Source organism: Camelus ferus, chromosome 15 (genome assembly GCF_009834535.1).
Source record: "Camelus ferus isolate YT-003-E chromosome 15, BCGSAC_Cfer_1.0, whole genome shotgun sequence".
NCBI lineage: Eukaryota > Metazoa > Chordata > Mammalia > Artiodactyla > Camelidae > Camelus > Camelus ferus.
Window position 1 is genome coordinate 43,064,131 of NC_045710.1, and position 18,963 is coordinate 43,083,093.

Consider the following 18,963-nt stretch of genomic DNA (forward strand, 5'->3'; position numbering starts at 1 on the left):
AGCGGTCTCAGTTTTTGGGGTAATACTCTACCCACATAAGTTATATAGGTGATGCACAGCAGAAGTATATTGCCAAGCATATCAATAAACACACAAGCCTTCTATTATTACTTTGAAACAGCGACTATTATGGAGGTGGTGATCTGGGGATTAGGTCAGATTACTTTAGGACAACATTAGAATTCTTCAGCAGTCCCTCAACACCAGGAGCCAAGGGCAGATGATGCCAATCTGAGAGCAGATGTTAGCCTCAGGGGCAAAACCACATGAGTAATCCCTACTCAAATAATGAGAGGTGTTTGGATTTGTAATCACCAAGAGCCCATGATGAACTGGACCCCACCTGAAAGCTCATGGCAGAATGAATTAGATTCCCTATAGTAACGACTGCTGCCTGACTAAAGTGTAAAATTACCATAGCCAAGCATCCAGGATCATTTTCTATCCTAGGACACCCATTGCAAAGTATGAGTGTTTTTTTTTGTTTTTTTTTTGTTTTGTTTTTTTTATCAGTCCAAGAACTTGGCTTTTTACTGAAGTTATACTTTTTAATATCTGGATTTTTAAGCCAGTATACAAAATCATCACTATATATCTATAAGTTAATCTCAGTTAATTTCACTAGTATCATTTACATTTATTTTTCAGCTATTAGACTTAGTGCTTTAAGTAGCAAATTACCTAGATTTAAACACATATTTTCAAAATAAAATCCAGTTAACAATTACCAAGTATATATACAGTGCAGAAGATTAAAAACTACATTAGCATATGATTTCTCCTTCCTAAGGTTCCAATAAAGAACATATGCTTCTTCTGAACTATCCATTAATTCTATACATTTAAAATAACATTCAACTTGATTTAAACAGTCAAAAATATAAAGGCTAAAATTTTTATAAGACTAACCCATAAAAATGGACTCATTCTAAACCAAGCCCTAAAACCAAGCATTCAAAGAATATTTGAATATTAAATAGTTTAATATTTCTGCATGATATGATGAGGTTTTTCACAAATAATTCAAAGTTTTATTTATATTTGCAATAATGGGAATGGCCTACAACTCAGATAACCCACAAATTCATACTGTCTTACAAGCAGCAGTATTATAAACAGTTAAGTCAGTTATCTTAAGGGCCTTGTCATACACCAGTTAATACCATTAACCTTTCACAGAATTAACCGGTTCACCGAATAATTAAAATATTTCTGTCAAAGCTAATGTCTCCTTTTAAGGTTTATGCGTTGTTATTAAATGAGTTTAAAAGGAAACAGAGGTAGAATCCCATTTTTTTCTTAAGTACTATTCTGTAAGCCAATTCCACACAATCAAGACATTTTTATATCACATAAATACTAATACTGCTTCAGTGAACTAGATAAAATAACTTTCAGAGATCCGTGGTAAACTAAACCCAATCAATTTACAAACTGCTGTTACCTGCTTACTTATTACCATATTTGAATAACCATAAAAAGGTAGAAAAAATTCTACTTTATAGGTGATCACATGGGATGTTACTCATGAGTGTTCACTTAGTAACAAAAGAAAGCAAGGAACAAGTAAGTCAATTTAATTATAAAGTTTTCTAAAGTTCTGTTTAAATCCATTAAGTGCAATAAGCCAGCCCAGCTGAGATCTACAAGCAGAACTAGAAGATTATTTCTTCACTGCTATGCTCAGAGGGAGTAAATAGTCAAAAAGATAGTGAGGACAGCTTATGATTGAGTCCAATCACAGACATTCATCAGAGAAAGGGCTCAGTGATGTCTGCTCATCTCCTACAGGCGTCTGAGGAGGATGTCAATATGCAGGTGCTGCCCATGAGGAAGATAAGAAGTTTGGCGAGAAGAAGTTGCCAGTAATGACCTACTTACCATGAACAACACGCATTTATTAAGCTGAAACCAATGCATTGAGAATCAAAATATGTTTCCATTCATTATGCCTTTATTTTGCAAATTGCAACAAAGGTATCATTTTGGTATCATATTTTTTATAGACACATATTCTCCTCCTCTCTCTGTCATACACACACACACACACACACACACACCCAACATCCACAACAAAGGAAATAGGTGAAATGAAGGAAGACACAAGACTCAACACGTGGTAAAGTTAGAAATGTTCAGGCTAAAGAGGGATATTAAGAGCAAATAGCCAAGGAAATAACTTGGATAAGTTCAGAGGGAGTTAGGCAACTCCTAGACTCTTTGTCTTTTCTTTTATCCATGTTATGCCCTATCATGAAAAAGAAAAAATGAAGTAAGAACTATAAATCAACCTTGTGCTTATGATTAAGGTGCTGTTTATATGGCTGATATTTAGACTGACCTTTGTTGGATTGTGAAGTTTGTCTGGAGATCCTCAAATCTCAAACCAGAATGCATGCTGCTAAGAACAAACCGACCTGGAGGGAGATGAAATATTACCTTCCCCACTGTATACAATCTTGCTTAGTAAGCCTTCAGGCAGTAGAAGCCATGGATATGAAGATCCCATGAGGAGTTGCAGAAGTTATAGGTTTGTCTACCACTTGAAAGGCTTTTCCTAGGGGTACCCACCACTCTCCTAGCTTTTTTATGGAGGGGGAAACCAAACAGAGTGGTTAAGAACATGGCCTCTAGAGCCCAAATACTTGGGTTCAAATCCTTTCTGTGCACAAGTTTCTTATCTATAAAATAATATAATATTAGGACAATCTTTTAATTTTCCTGTGAAGATTAAATAAACGTGCATACGCAAGTTACTTGTCACAGGCTAAGTTATGGCTTGGTTCATACCTAATATCAATGCCTTGATACTTTCTTTCATAGCTTTACAACTGCTAAACACAATTAAATATATTCTGACATGGGTTACAGAAATGGCAAGGCTTCACTCCCCTAAAAAGCTGTAGCTCAAAGTGAGTAAGAGCACAACTGATAAGGTAAGAAAGACCTGGACTAGAATACTGGCTCTGCCACTTTAACTCCATGATCCCAGCTAACCATTTCCAAGTCTCAGTTTTCTTATTTGTGAATTAAAGATAAGACTGTCTTATAGGGTTAGTGAGAAGATTGAAAATGATAGTTGTATGTAAGGTGCTCATATCATGGTGACCCAGGAGAGTGAGCACTTAGCAAAAGGAACTACAAAAATAATTGCTTTTATTATATCCTAGAATTGTAAAACCAGAAGTAAATCTAGATATCTAGTTGGAGCAATATATTTTATGATAAATCTATCTATCCATCCATCCCTGTAACTTTCCCTACTTTCTCCATTATTCAACTGGCAGCTAGACCATTCTATGCTTCTGCCTCAGGGAAGAGCTGTGACAGCAGAAGAGAAAGATAGGAGGTATTTTTCTGGCTTTGAGTTTCAAAAGCCAAGACCTTCAAGCAACAAAAATGACTCAGTATAGACTATCAATTGGGAATAAAAGTAATGATAAAAGAACAACACTTCTCACACCCTAAGGCAGTCCACCTCTGTTAAATTTGGCTCAAAAAATGATACATGTCCCGACGTTGAGTATATTGTCTCAGACTAACCCTTCTGTAGAGATTTACAAAATCCAGACAAGTTATAAAATACAGTTATTTGAAGGCGTGAAGAGCAATAAAGACATCTAAGACTTGAGGGACCATGATTTTGGAAGAAAAGAAAAAACATTTAGGTGAGCTGGCCTTGTCTTCTAATTTTCCCTTGAGGCATTTTACCATAAATAAGTGGCCCAAGGTCAAGGAAAGCCAAGAATAAAATGGTGGCTTAGGGCTTTCAGTAGTCACATTAGTCTGGGTGATGAAATCTGGATGTCAGTGCTACCAAGGCAATCAAGCCAATATACCATGAAAACAGATAAGATGAATCTAATGAAAAATAAAATGGAAATTATGGATTAAAAATTCAATAATTTAGTTGAAGGAAGAACTCAGTAAACAGATTTATCACACATTACATACAGCAGCAGAAAGAAAAATATCCAGATGGAGGCAGGGTAGAAAAATGTAAATGACATAAAGGATATCATGTAAAAGTCTAATATACATGTAATTAGACTTACAGAAGGGACATAAGCAAGATGTTAAAAAAATAGCAAAAAAAAATTGTCCAAAATTAAGAAAAAATATCAAGCCACAGAAATGAATAACTGTGAACCACATGCAAGGTAAATTCAAAGAAAAATACACCCAGTCACAATGTAGAAAAATTGCATATAACCAAGGACAAGGTAAAATATTAAAAAGACAGAAACAGACATCATGATTTACTGATAATTATCTTCCAAGGAGCAATATCAAAATACACAGCTGACTTCTCAAGAGAAACAATGAAGCCAGACAAAAATAGAATGCAATCTGAAAGTGCTGAGAGAAAATAACTCTCTAAGTAACTCTAAATTGGAAAATTTCTCTTTCAAAAATATCAATGATAAAGGTCATTTTCAGACAAAAACTGAAAGAAATCATCATCAATATACCTATAACAAAAGAATTGTCAGAAAATGTTCCACAAATGGAAGGAAAATCCAGATAGAAGCCTGGAGGTCCAAGAATGAAGAAATATGCAATGGTAAATATGTGGGTAAACCTACATGAATATTGAATGAGTAAAACACTAAAGAACAGTTGTATGTGGTTTAGGATATGCAGAGAATTAGAGGCAAGATTAGCACATATTTGGGAAGGAGAGTAAATGGGTTAAATTATCCCTTGCATTGTCAGAAAAGTAGAAAACTACTAACTTGTAATAAACTGTAATAAGTCAAGGATTCATATTGTAATATCTAGAGTCAACTAAAAGTATAACAAAGGAATACATGACTGAAACGTAATAAAGAGAAAGAAATATCAGAATAGTTACTGGATTAACAAAAAATAAGGCAACAAGCTGAGGAAAAATAGAATAGATGATGTAAATAAATTATGATAAAATAGTAGATTTAAGCCCCCAGGGTAATTGTATTAAATGTAAATGGATTCATTACTCCAAATAAGAAATAAAAATTATCTTCCTGGATGAAAAACAAAACCCAACAGTACTTTGCCTTAAATATCAAGATAAGTAAAGATTGATAGGAGAAGTTTAGAATGTAAGCAGTAACCGATAGAAAGCCTATTTAGGTAACCTGATACCAGCTTATATAGGCTTTTAGTTAAGAAGCATTATTGAAGAGAACAAGAAATGCTTCATGATAACAAAAAGGTCAGTTGACTAGGATATAAGAATTCTCAATTTTTATGTAACTAATAATATAGTCTTAAAATAGGTAAGGCAAAACCTGGCAAAACTAAACAGAATCATAAAATACACAATCATTTTGGACTTTTAAAAAACACTTTCAGCAACTGATTGTTATATGTTGAATTCAGTGACATAAATGATCAATTTAACCTAAATTACATATAAAATGTGGAACTGCAAAACTACAGAATAAAAATTTTCTTTAAAAACAAATGGAATATTTAAAATACAGAGCAAAAACAAGTTTTGAGAGGTTTTGAATATTGACATCATATTGAGTTTGTTCCCTGAAAACAGTAAAATTATGATAGCAATCAATAAGCTACAATTAGAAAACACCCAAAAGTTTATAAACCAAACAATTCACTTCTATTTAACACAATTCTTTTCAAATTAATTTATTTAAGCAGTATAATACCAGTCAAAATACTAGCAGGCTATGTATATATGTACGTATGTGTACAAGCGATTAGCTAATTCTAAAATGCATATAGAAATTCAAAGACCAAGAATATTCAAGACAATCTTGAAGAAGAATAAAGTCTGATTAAGTTTTACAGCCATTTTTCAATTATTACAGTAAAGAATACTGTGCAATATTTCTGAAGAACAGACTTTTCAATGGACAGAACAGAGAATCCACAAAGAAACCAACAGATGTATGATTGCTTTAATGTAAAGGTTCGTTGCTAGGCCAACTGAATAGTCATATAAAAATAAATCTTGATCCCCTCACATATATATAAAAATCAATTTCAGCTGGATTCTAGAGCAAAATATAAAGGTAGAACAGCAAAGCTTCTGGAAGACAACACAAAGGACAATTTCTTCACAATCTTGGTGAAGGCAAATATTTTTTAAGTGAAACATAAATAGTACTAAGCATAAAGAAAAATATTAGTAAATTGAATCTCATTAAAATTAAAAAGTTTTTATTATCAAAAGACACATGAAAAGGCAAACCACATAGTGGGGGAACATACTGCAATATATTAATATATATTAATCTGAACAAATCTATAACATATAATAAAACGACAACTCAGTAGGATAATGAACAAAAAACCTGAAAAGTCACTACACAAAAGAGGATGTCCAAAAAGCCAAGTAACATCTGAAAAGATGCTTGACACCATTAGTATTAAGGAAATGGAAATCAAAACCACAATTTAACCACTCCTCTCTTCCCACTAAGTAGCTAAAATAGAAAGAAAATGAAGACAAGGCAGTAAGGGAAAGGAAGGAAGAAAGTATTGTAATATCAAGCATTGAGAGGATTTGGAGCAAGAGAAACTCTTATACCTTAAGAATATTATTTGATAATATCTATTAAAGCTGACATATACACTACGTATGACCTAGTAATTTCATTCCCAATAAAAATACATACATGTATAAAAATGTATATAGCAGCATTATTCCTAATAACAAACAACTACAATAAAAAAAAAAAGGAAACAACCCAAATGTTTGTCAACAAGAGACTGGATAAATAAATAGTAGTATATTCATACCATGAAATTTTATGTAGCACTGAAAATGAACAAGCTACAGCTACACTAAAGCACATGAGTAAAATTTCACAAACATAACACTAGGCGAAAAATCTAGACACACAGGACACTTGGAAAAGAGGTGACTATGACAAGGCATTAGGGAAGCTTCCAGCGTATTGATAACATGCTATTTCTTCATCTGGGTTTTGGTTGCCCAGGTGATGTGTCACTTTATAAAAATGTCTTGCATTGTACACTTAAAATGTATGCATTTTTTCTACGTATGTTAAAGTATAATTAAAAATAAAGGAGAAACAGAGAATAATGGAAATGTAGAAACACTTTTGCTGTGGTGAATAATGTTATCTGGGGGAGAACTCCAGCACTGACATTACATGATGGTCAGAAAAAAAAAAAAATCTGATGGAAGCTTGGGAAAATATAGTTGGTCAGCTTTTTAAAGGCACCAGCATACATTTTTATGATAAGCTCTTAAGTATCCCAGAATTGAGTAACATATTGTGGTGGATGAACAAATGTCTTATAACCTGAATATTTTTTTTTACAAATCTAGTGAAGAGCCAAGGTATACATACCCCAAATAAAGAACAGTATTAGTAGGTTTGCATTAGGCCAAAATTATAAAGAAATAGATTGTAAAATACAGATACAATGAAAATAGAGCATTCAACACTGGAGGAATAAGAGTATTGGTGTGGATCTGGATGCAAAATATCATAGGGCTACAATTTTTAGTTTGACCAGTGGGATTTATAAGTGGCCACAGGGATCCCTTAGAGAATATTAGTTTGTCTGACTGTCTATAATAGGGAAGTTCCATTCTGTATTGCTTTTTGTGGGTTTTTAATAACATATACAGTAGATAAATTGAGCCACCCTTAAAAAAAATAAGATTCACAATTTACTTTGCTTGAGCTTAGTGGAGAAGGACTGGGGCTGAGTGCGGTAAGTGGTGGCTGGAAAAAAAATGTGCCTTGCCATCCTGGTCACTCTGCAACATTACTCTATCTTCCCCGAGCTCCACAGAATGGCACTGAGGGTTCATTCCGGGCAGGAAAGACCAGAAGGTCAAACTTAAAAAGGACCCCTTATGGCAGACTTTAAATCCAGGGGTTGTTTTTATTTATTTATTTTCAAACTGCATTGTTTAAAAGAGTTAATTTCCCCTGAACCTTTAAGCACCAGATGGTCCCGCACCTTCCAAGGACTCTTTTCTTCTTTAAAAGCACAATTGTTGTTCAGTTTCTCTCAGGTGCAGATTCATTAGCTCTTGACTGGCTCTCCTTGTTTGCCGACTACTTGTGGAAAAAGCCATTTACCCTGGTGAATGTCAAGGTTAGTGCAAACCGTCCTTGTCATCAGTCTCTCTGGCAGAAGGTCAGGGATAAGCTTTCCTCAAATGGGCAGCGTCAAACAAAGCAAAGACAGACTTAACTCACCAAAAGGAAGAAAGGAGGCCTGCTCTGGAGTTGATAAACATTACTGTGGGCTTTGAGGACAAAGGATTAACTCCTCCCTTGCCACTTGAGGAAGTGTTTGCTGGAAGATCCCTTATAACATCTGGATATTTTTGAGCATGAGGTATGTCCATAAAGCAATGAATAACTATCTGTATCCATAGCTATACTGTTCATATCCATCTGTCCACAATCTTGTCTGTTTAAATACGTGTTGTCACTTTCAAAAGTGTCCCATATGAAAGTATTTCCCATTATCCTAGCCTTGCTCTGGCTGATTTTTTTTTTTTTTTTGTAATCTCTCCCTTCAGTTTACTTTTACAGACCAGTTGTAAGCCATGTATGAAGAGGTGCCCTACAGCTGAAATAGTCAGATCTTTATTTTCAGACAATAATAACATTCTGAATTTGGAAGGAACCTCAAGACTAATCTAGCCCAACCTTCCGTCCAACAAATAAATCCTCTGTGGTAATTCTGGCAGTTGTCACCCCACCTCCGCTTGGTCACTCCTAGTGACAAAACAGTCCTGCCTCACGGGGCGGCTGTTCTGAGGTGGGGAAGGCTCTACTGTTACAAAGAAAGCTTTGCCTTATACTTGCTATATCCATCTTCATGGAAATTGTAGCCTGTTGGTTCACGTTTTGCCCCCTAGTATGATAGAGAGGGCCTCCTTCCTCAACACAACAGCTCTCCAAATATTTAGAAGAATAGCCATGCAACATGACTGGTATTTTCTTCTCTTGGCCTTCTGTCCCATGAAATGATTGTCAGACATGGCATTTTTCCACGTGGGCTCCTCTGAATGACCTCTAGCTTTTGCAATGTGTCCTTACAATGTGGGATCCAGAAATGTGAACCATATTTCAGATGTGGGACCATGAATATATATGTATGCATAATATGTAGTGTATCATTATATATTATATAATAAATATTTACGATCCCTCCAAAGCATCGATTCCCATGTTGATTCATTGAGGAATCAATTAATGCCAAAAAGACTTTTTACATAAGCTACAATCAGGGAGATTTGCTCTTGTGTTTCTCTATTCCAATCACAAGTCACATGCCAAGTATATGTTTTTAGTCACTGTATCAAAATTTTAATTTAACTGTTTGTAATCCACACTGATCACCTGTTGTATTAACATATGAAAGCCCGTATCACTCTTACAGAAAAACAAGGGGCACAATCTCTGGGGCACAATCTCTAGGGCACACCATTTCCTCTACTTGCCCTTAATATTTTTCCCTTAGGGTTTCAATGGGCAATTTTGTTTCTTTCAAAGTTATCTTCAGAGCTCTTGGTCAAATCACTAAGATATCATCCCTTGTATAATTTGAATGACACAGACATTTTTCCAGCAATACAAGTCCCGCTCTTTGCTTGGAGTATCACTTATCCCTTCAAATTCAGAATCATTTGAAATTAATACTCATTTCTACTCATGGTTATATCCATCCCATCTGGATCAAAATGGGATATCTTTAGTTGCTTCTTACATCCTTTTCATTTTGTCTCCTGTTGTATGACTCTGATTTTGCTTTCTTGTGAGTATTCCAAGTATTTTTCTTGGGCTTTAACCCTGCATATTCTCTTTCATCCTCCCCCTAGAATTCCTCCCTACTATATAATTACCTGAAGCATTAAAAAGTATTCCTCCTTTACCTTCTGCTCTGACAAGGAGACAAACTACTATTTATAGACATGCAACAGTTGAAGGAGGAAAATTAACCTAGTGCACCACAGAGCAATTGGACGATTCCTGCAGTGTCCAAACTTTCTGGCTGTCTAGAAGAACTATTGTTCTGTGTGGCTTCCCCTAGAACCTGTCTTAAGTTGTTGGGGAAGACTGTCTGTTTGTCCTATGTATGCACTCCAGAATGACTTGGTTTTCATGTAAACCAGCCTGGTGATCCTAACCTCCAACCACAGCCTTTCTTTCTCGAGCTCTGAATGTCTCAGCAACTGACACTAACTTAATACTGCTAGATGCCAGTATCATCTTTTTAAAACGAATATCTAAAAATACCAAGAACTTTGGAAGGCTTGTCTCCTGTGTTTTCTCATCTTTCATAGAGCAACTCCTGTTTTCTTACCTGCACTTACCTCTGTTCCCTGCTCCCATGGCCACCATACACTCATTCAGACTCTTAGCATCTTAGACTTAAAAACTTGCAATAACTGTCTAACTAGTCACCCTGTCTCTATCAAACCCCCAAATCTATCCTATATGCAAGCACAAAATGTACTTAAGCATTTATTTTCCAAATCAAAATCTCCGAGTTTTTCCAACACGTACCAAGTCTCATCTCTCTAGCCAGACTTTCATAGTTGTAAACAGTTTACAAGCACAGTAAGACAAGTTTGGAAAAAACATAGGCATATTATAATAAATAAAATTTAAGCCACACGGAGATCCTTTATAATTATTCTTTTCCTTTAAAGGAGTCTTCCCATTATTCAAGTTTAACAAGAATGATCCATTGAGAACTGTACAGACCATATTAAGCCCTGCATGAAAGTCTGCCCACTTAGGTAATCCAAAAAATGCATATAGACACTGAACTTGTCCAAGAAGTACAAGAAGGAAACAGCTCTAAACTAAGTTTATTATTACCTTTTTTCGAGTGCACCTTCATTTCTGCAAGCCTTCATGGGTCCCCTTGGTGCTGTGTGTTGAGTGCTCCAAACGTTCTTCCTTGTCCCCTCTCCCGCTATCGATGGCATAATCTGCACAGGTCGTGAGGGGAGAGGCTCACTCAGAGACTGCACCTGCTAAAAGGAGGAAAATCAATTTTCATCATCTAAAAATACAGAACTGCTGGCACACAAACTAGTTGCTCAAGGTCCCTAGGGTCCAGAAAGGGAGTCCCACTAAGAAAGACATGCTTGGAACAGAAGTCAATACGCTCTCCATCTAACCAGAATAATAAGGGAAGTGGAGAATGAAGAGGTGGAGGATGGACTATTTCTGCACAAGTCCCCAGATCTGCAGTAAATATCAGACAGTATATAGAGTCACTTATGCATCAGAATATTAGGGAGAGATCTTTCCAAGAGTAATCTTTAAAGTCTTTATGTTCTAAATGTTCTGAAACACTAAATTCAGCTGAAAGGTACAACCTATGGTGATTCATTTATCCTATGTTACTACAACTCTTTACTACATTTTATTACTACTTTTTTTTCTGTTAGATCCTTTTCTTCTAATTGATCTTTCAGGTTGGAATTTCATCATTTGATACCAGAGATCTCATCAGTTTTATTCAAAAACTGAAAATTATCAATTTTAGAAACATTTCAAAACATTTAAAAGAATTAACTTTCATCTTTTCCCAGACATTTCAAAGACCTCAAAACACTCTAACTCCATTTCCCAATTTTATATCTTATAAGCTGCTATTGTTGTATATTTTGATTCTGTGTGTGTAAAACTATAAAATATATAAATCATCTTAAATTTATAATCAATATTCATTTAGATGTACCCATATGTTTACCTTTTTGTACTTTGTTCTCCTTTCTTTATTAAATCATTTCATTTCCTTCTAAAGAATACCTTTTGAAATTTCTTTAATGTGTTACTCTTATAGATGAATTTTTTACTGTTTTTTTAAATCTCTTTATTTCAGAAGGATAATTTCACTTTTTATAAAATTCTAGGTTAATTTTTTGTCTTTCAGCACATTGAAGATATTATTTCAATGTTTTCTGGCTTCCATTGTTTCTGTAGTGAGGTCTGCTGTCAGTCAAGTTGTGGCTCCTTTGAAAATAATTTGTCTTTTTGCTCAGCTGCTTTTAAGATCTTATTCTTTGTCCCCAGTTTTCAGTAGTTTTACAATGATAGGTGTAATTTTCTCTTAATTTCTTTAACTTATGACTCATGGAGATTTCTGTGTAATTTGTACTTACATTTTAGTTATTGCCTCTTCAAATATTACTCTCCTTAAAGTTTCTCTACTTTTCTTCTGGACATGTCTTAGCATGTATGTTAAAACCTATCTTTTTATGTCTCTTTTCTCTCTTTTGTATTTTCCTTCAGTTTGTTTCTATGTGCTGCATTTATGACTTCTTCCATCTGATCTATGCACTAGCTTCCTATTTCTGTTTTCAACTGTACCTAATATGCTATTAAATCTGTGGATGGAGTTCTCAATTATGGTAAGTATATTGTTTAATTCTTGCATTTGCATAAAAGTTTTAAAATATTTATTTTTAGCTTCTGGTTATTTGCTGTTCTTTGTTCTCATTCCAGCTTACTGAATCAGGTATCAGCAAATGCACTGGAATTAAAGGGGCCACCAGGTTCTGGGCTCACCTCTCTGTATTTCTGACTTCTCTTATGTTTTGGTTCTCAGCGTCTTACTAGTTCTCTAGTGCTTTCAGGCATATGCATACACATACATACATATATACATATATGTGTATATATATATATATACACACATACATACATATTTAACATTTCATCTACACTTTTCGGGGTTTTTTTTTCAACAGGATATTTGATTACACTATTTATTCATTATTAGAGAACTGGAAATCCAGAACTGACTGACTTTCAATGTCTTCTATTGCTATTAATTTAGTCAAGATTTCCACTTTTTCTTGCATTAATTATATGTGTGTATATATAATATCCATATAAATAAACTAATAATTATTGTCTTAAATATGCTCATGGTGTGCTCATGTTATTTAAATATCTTCTCACATCTGTAATTACTTCCCATTTCACAAATCAAATGCTTATGTAGTATTGTTCTATTTTTTCTTAATCAGTCTTGCCAAATTATGAGATATATAGATATGTATTTTCAAAGAAAACAGTTATTAACATCATTGATAAATTCTACTGTTAAAATTTTTGCACTATTTCTGTCTGGTTTTTGTATCAAGCTAAAAAGAGCTTCATAAAATGAGCTGAGAAATGCTTTCTTCTCTTCTACTTCCTGGAAGATATTGTGCAGAACTTGTGCTAATTCTTCTTTAAAGTTTAGTAGGCTTCTTTTGTGAAACCATCTGGGCCTGGAAAATCCCTTTTCAGAAGACTTTAACTTACAAAGTGAATTTCCTTAATGGTTACAGAGCAATTCCTTATTTTCCTTTTAAAGTCAGCAGTCTGTTATGACATATCTTGTTTCACTCATGATATTGGTAAATTGTGTCTTTATTCTTTTTTGTCAGTGTTTTAAAGTATTGTGAATTTCATTGATCTTTTCCAAGAAGCTAGCTCTTTGTTTTATTGATTTTGTCCATTGTTTCAGTATTTTACATTTATCTGTATGATTTCCTTCCTTCTTTTTCCTTCAGTTTATTTTGCTTTTTTTTTTCTACTTTCTTGAGGTGGAAGCTTATATTATTGATTTGAGACTTTTCCTTTTTTCTATTGTAATAATTTACTGCTATAAATTTCCCATTCAGCACTATTTCATTGGTGTATCACAAGTTCTGATACGCTGTGTTTTCATTTACATTTAGATATTTGTAATTCTTTAATGCCCCTTGGTTCTTCCTGTTTGACCCCTGAGTAATTTAGAAGTGTGTTGTTTGGATTCAAAGTAGTATTTTTCCCATTATAATTCTGCTATTGGTTATTTATTTAATTGTAGTGTGGTAAAAGAATACAATTGGTATGATTTCAATTCTTTTAAATGTGTTAAGGTTTGTTTTATGGTCCCGGATATGGTCTATCTTAGAATACATTCCATAAGCACTTGAAAAGAAAGTATATTCTGTTGTTTTGGTTGAAATGTTCTATAAATGTCAAACAGATCCTGTAAGATCATCTATAATTTTACTGACTTTCTGCCTAGTTGTACTATCAATCGTTGAAAGAGGGATATTGAAATTTTCAACTATAATTGTGGATTTGTCTACTTTTCCTTTCAGTTCTATCAGTTTTTGCTTCACATATTTTCAATTATTTTGTCTGGTGTATATACACTTAGGATTGATATCTCTTCTTGGTGTACTGATCAATTAATCAGTATGTAATGTCCTTGGCAATTTTCTTTGTTCTGAAGTCTACTTTACATAATATTAATATAGCCACCTCTGTTTTTTTAATTGACATTAGCATAATATATCTTTTTCTATCCATTTACTTTCAATATTCCTATATTATTATATTTGAAGTAAATTTCTTATAGACAACAACTAGGTTATTTTTTAACCAATCCTGGCAATTGTTGCCTTTTAATTGGTGTATTTAAACCTTTTATATTTAAAGTTATTACTGATATGTTAGGGCTTAAGTCTGACTTTTTTTCTCTTTGTTATATGTTTTTGTTTCATTAATTTTTTCCTGTCTTTTTATGGATTAGTTATACATTTTTATAACTTTATTTTGATTTATATACAATGGTTTTGAGCTTATATCTCTTTACATTTTTTTTCAGTGGTGGCCCTAGGTATTACATTATATACACACAACTTATCAGAGTCTACTGGTGTCATCATTTTACCAGTTTGGATGAAGAAATCTCTCTTTACATTGCTTTACCTTCCCACATTTACTCTCTAATTGTCTTAAATGTTTCTTCTACATACACTGAAAGCCACATTAAACAAATACAATTTAGAAAACTCAAGAAGAAAAGAAATGTCTAATGTCTATTTGGTTGCAAATTCTCTTAGTTTTCTTTCGTCTGAGACTATTTTGGTTTTCCCTTCATTCTTAAATTAAGACAGAATTCTGGGAGTAACACCAGCCTGAATGGCAGAGTTAAAGACCTGCAAAATTCCATTTTTTTTATAAAAGTAATGCGAGCACTAGGAAAATAGTCAAATAAATATTCGCAGAAATTTACCAAAGCCTTGCAATAATCTAAGAAGTGTCTATTCAAGAAAAATAGCTGGACCATGGGAAAAACAGGAAACTTTGCTGCATTTTAATTTATCATTTCCATCACTCCCTCTTCAGCTCCACAGAATCCTTGAAAGCAAAAAAGTCATCACAATCAGAGTAGGCATAAAACCCAGCAGTCTAGGGGCCACTGGTATGGACAGAAAAGGTTTAAACCTCATCAAAAATTCCACACCCACATAACTGTCACATATTACTTGTCTGAAAGTCTCCTAGAAACCCCATATTGCATGGCTTTTTATTTCACTATTCTCAAGCTCTTCCTCTTAAAACAGCCCCCAACCCGGAAAGTTACTGGTTCGAGACACCTAAGATCTCAGTGTGATTTGTTTAATAGGCTAGCCAATCAGCTAACCATGCAGATATTTCAGTGGTCACACATGAAAAAGAATACAAATATTAAATAATTAGTCAAGGAAAGCAACTAAACAAACAAACAGCTACAAAAATAACAAATAGCAGTGACAACAAAAACTGTAGATGGTGGGGATAAACCTAATTTCCAGATTTACCATTATATTATTTAAACTATATTTTTAAAAGTTTTTTTAGTTTTTAATTTTCAACAAAAAAAAATTACAAGACATACAAAGAAACAGGAAAGAAGGGCCGATGCACAGTAAAAAAAAAAAAAAAAATCAGTCAATAAAAACTGTCATCAAGAAACCCAGAAATTGTACTTAGTAGAAGGACTTTAAATAAGCTATTTAAAATATGTCCAGAGAACTAAAGAAAACCATGACTAAAGAACTAAAGGAATACTGTTTCAATATCAATAAAGAAGAATGCTTCATTAAATAGAGAGTATAAATTAAAAAACAGAAATCATAAAAAAGAACTAATGTCCACACAAACCCTGCACACACATGTCAATAGCAGCTTTATTCATAACTTCCAAACCTGGGAAGCAATCAAGATGCCCTTCGGCATGTAAATGGATAGCTAAATCATGGTACATCCAGACAATGGAATATCATTCAACACTAAAAAGAAATGAGCTCTCAAGCTACGAAAAGACACGGAGGAGCTTTAAAGGCATATTACTGTGTGAAAGAAGCCACTCTAACAATTTGAACTATATGACATTCTAGAAAAGGCGAAACAATAGAGATACTAAAAAGATCAGTGGTTGCAAGGGCTTGGGAGGAAATGAATAGGTAGAGACCACGGAATTTATAAAGCAATGAAAATACTCTATATGATAGTATAATGACAAATATTGTCATTATGACATTTGTCCAAACCCACAGAATGTACACCACTAAGTGTGAACTCTAATATAAACTCTGAGTCATGGGTGATGAGATGCGTCAGTGTAGGTTCATCAGTGGTAACACATGTACCATTCTGGTGGAGGATGTTGTTAATGGGGGAGGGTGCACATGTGGGAAAGGCAGAGCATATATGAAAAATCTCCATACTCTCTCAGTTTTGCTGAGAATCTAAAACTACTCAAAGTATTTTTTTACAAAAAAAGAACCAAATAGAAATTCTTAAGCTGAAAACTCTTGTTAGAAAAAAAGTTCAGAGTTAGGCAATCCAGGGCTTATTTAGTACCCCATGATTTCATCTGTGACTGCCTAGAATCTCTGGAAAGAGGAGTCTGAGGCAAAGGCTAATAAACAAGTCATTTTTTTATGGGCAGGAGTGGAGTACAGAGGGAGTATACATGAGGAGAAAAGAATGCCAATACAAGGTTAATTTATTGAGATATCACCACTATGGATGACCTATTGCAGTGTTGCATGGGCTGCTGGAGAAGCTTTATGAAATACATTTCAGGATTTTCTGACAGAAAGAGAGGACAATGGATTCATTGTTCCCCACCTCCTGTGGGTAAGGGTAATTGGTAGTCCCAAGATGTGTTAATTCTCTGTATACACCACCACTAACAGTTCTGCATTAGTATTTAACTGGGTGTCAAAGAAGTTCCTACTAGTGTCCCACACGAAGGCAATGATTAGGGATTCTATGGATGAGGAAGGGAGAGGTACCTGAGCAAAGCTAGTCACCTATCGGTGGCTGGAATAACAGGCATACACAAGAGGTGAGAAATAGAGCAACAGTATCTCAGATTCCTTTCATCTTTTTCTCCTCCATCCATAGCATGCAGCTTCCATCCTCTACAACTACTTGTGGTCAGAGAGTCTAACTATATTGCAGAAACTATAGGCTGGCATAAACAAGAAGAAGAAAGGGAGGCTGGACCACGTAGATTTTTAGCTGGACACACCATTGTATACAACAACGCAGGTGATGTGTTTATAAGAGGGAAAAAATGAGAACGGGATCCAGCAATCTGTCATAACTCTTAAGGAAAATGTGAAGTGGTGACTGTTATAGCTTTAGCCTTCCTTTTTGAAAGTTAAATGTTATACCCATGGTCATATTCACACAAAGTAATTTTATTTCTCACCTCCCACTCCTCCATTTCCTCTTTATTGTCACAGACCCTCCAATCCCTTTTCCAACAATACCTCAAATTGATAACTATCCAACTAATTAGCCCATCCTAGGTGACTATGCATTTCTTACAAAAATAACATTTTAAGGTGGTGTGAAGCTCGAATGTGGGAAACCAGGCCTCCATCAATGTTTGAGCAGAGAAGAGATGAGGAAAGAACAGTGTGATTCAACACTAGATATTGTCTCGTCTCTCTATGCTGAAGGCTAGAGGTGCAATTTTATAGGGTAAAACGCTATCAGCTCCTTCTGAACACTGCTTTAGGTTTCTGTCAACCTCTGCATAAATATATTTTCAAATCTTTATGTCAGCTACTAAGAAGTGGCCAACTATGCTCATTTGGATCCCACCTTTAATATTTTTAATGTAATATATGAAAACAAATAAAAAATAGGTAAGTATATTTCTTGTACCCTTAGTAGGTACAGAGCAGGATATTGAGCCCTTTGATTCCCACTTTCTCTGCCCCAAGTCATCCTCTGTGCTAAATGAAAATGGAGACAAAGGACAGACAGTGCACAGATAAAGGAGCAGAATCAAGAGGATTGAAGAAAGATTGACGGACCCTTGCCTCTTACAAATCACAAATGGTCAGCACTTACCTCAAGACTGTTGACCAGTCTGGTTCCTCCTTCAATCTTATCTCAGTGACACTGATTTTAATAACAAGTTAAACTCATTATGCGAATTGCACAATTCTATTAGAATATTGTTATCCCACGTAAATGCTATTAGTTCCACAAATGAACTACCCTATGTGAAACTGCTTAGAAAACTATAAAGCACTTTACAAATGGAAGAAAAATTATAATGTCCAAGAGAGAAAAACATTATACTAAACTGGAATCATAAAATGCTAAAGTGCCCACTGATGCAGCTCCAATTCACAACTTCACCCTTTTTGTGTGAAAAGGTAAAAGGGAAGCAAAGTGCTTCCTTTGTAAATCCTATTTCTAAAACTAATGTTCTTCTACAACTAATGTGTAATTTTCTTTTTTTGATTTGTTTTCCCATCTTACTTGACATACTTTGTATCCCTTCTGTCTTCTTAGAAGTGCCACTTTGTTGAGGCAGGAGGTGGAGTTTTGCAAGGAGTTTTGAAATATGCTGTTAATGAAGGAATGGACAACTAATTATTTGCTAAATACATTAACACAAATCTGGGTCTAAAATTGCTTCAGAATTAATTTGGGACATATGTGCACAACCTTGCTTATATTTGCAGAGGGCACGATACATGAATTCCCATTTATGTATGAGAAAATTTTTCCTTATTTTTATATAAATTTGGCTGTAAGAAAGACTGCTCATTGTCAGATTTCTCTTACTTTTCAAACTATATTATTTTTTTAAAGGACAGTTTCTAAATTATGCTAGTCATACATTGATTTCCTTCTTTCACTTCTCTCTTCCCCT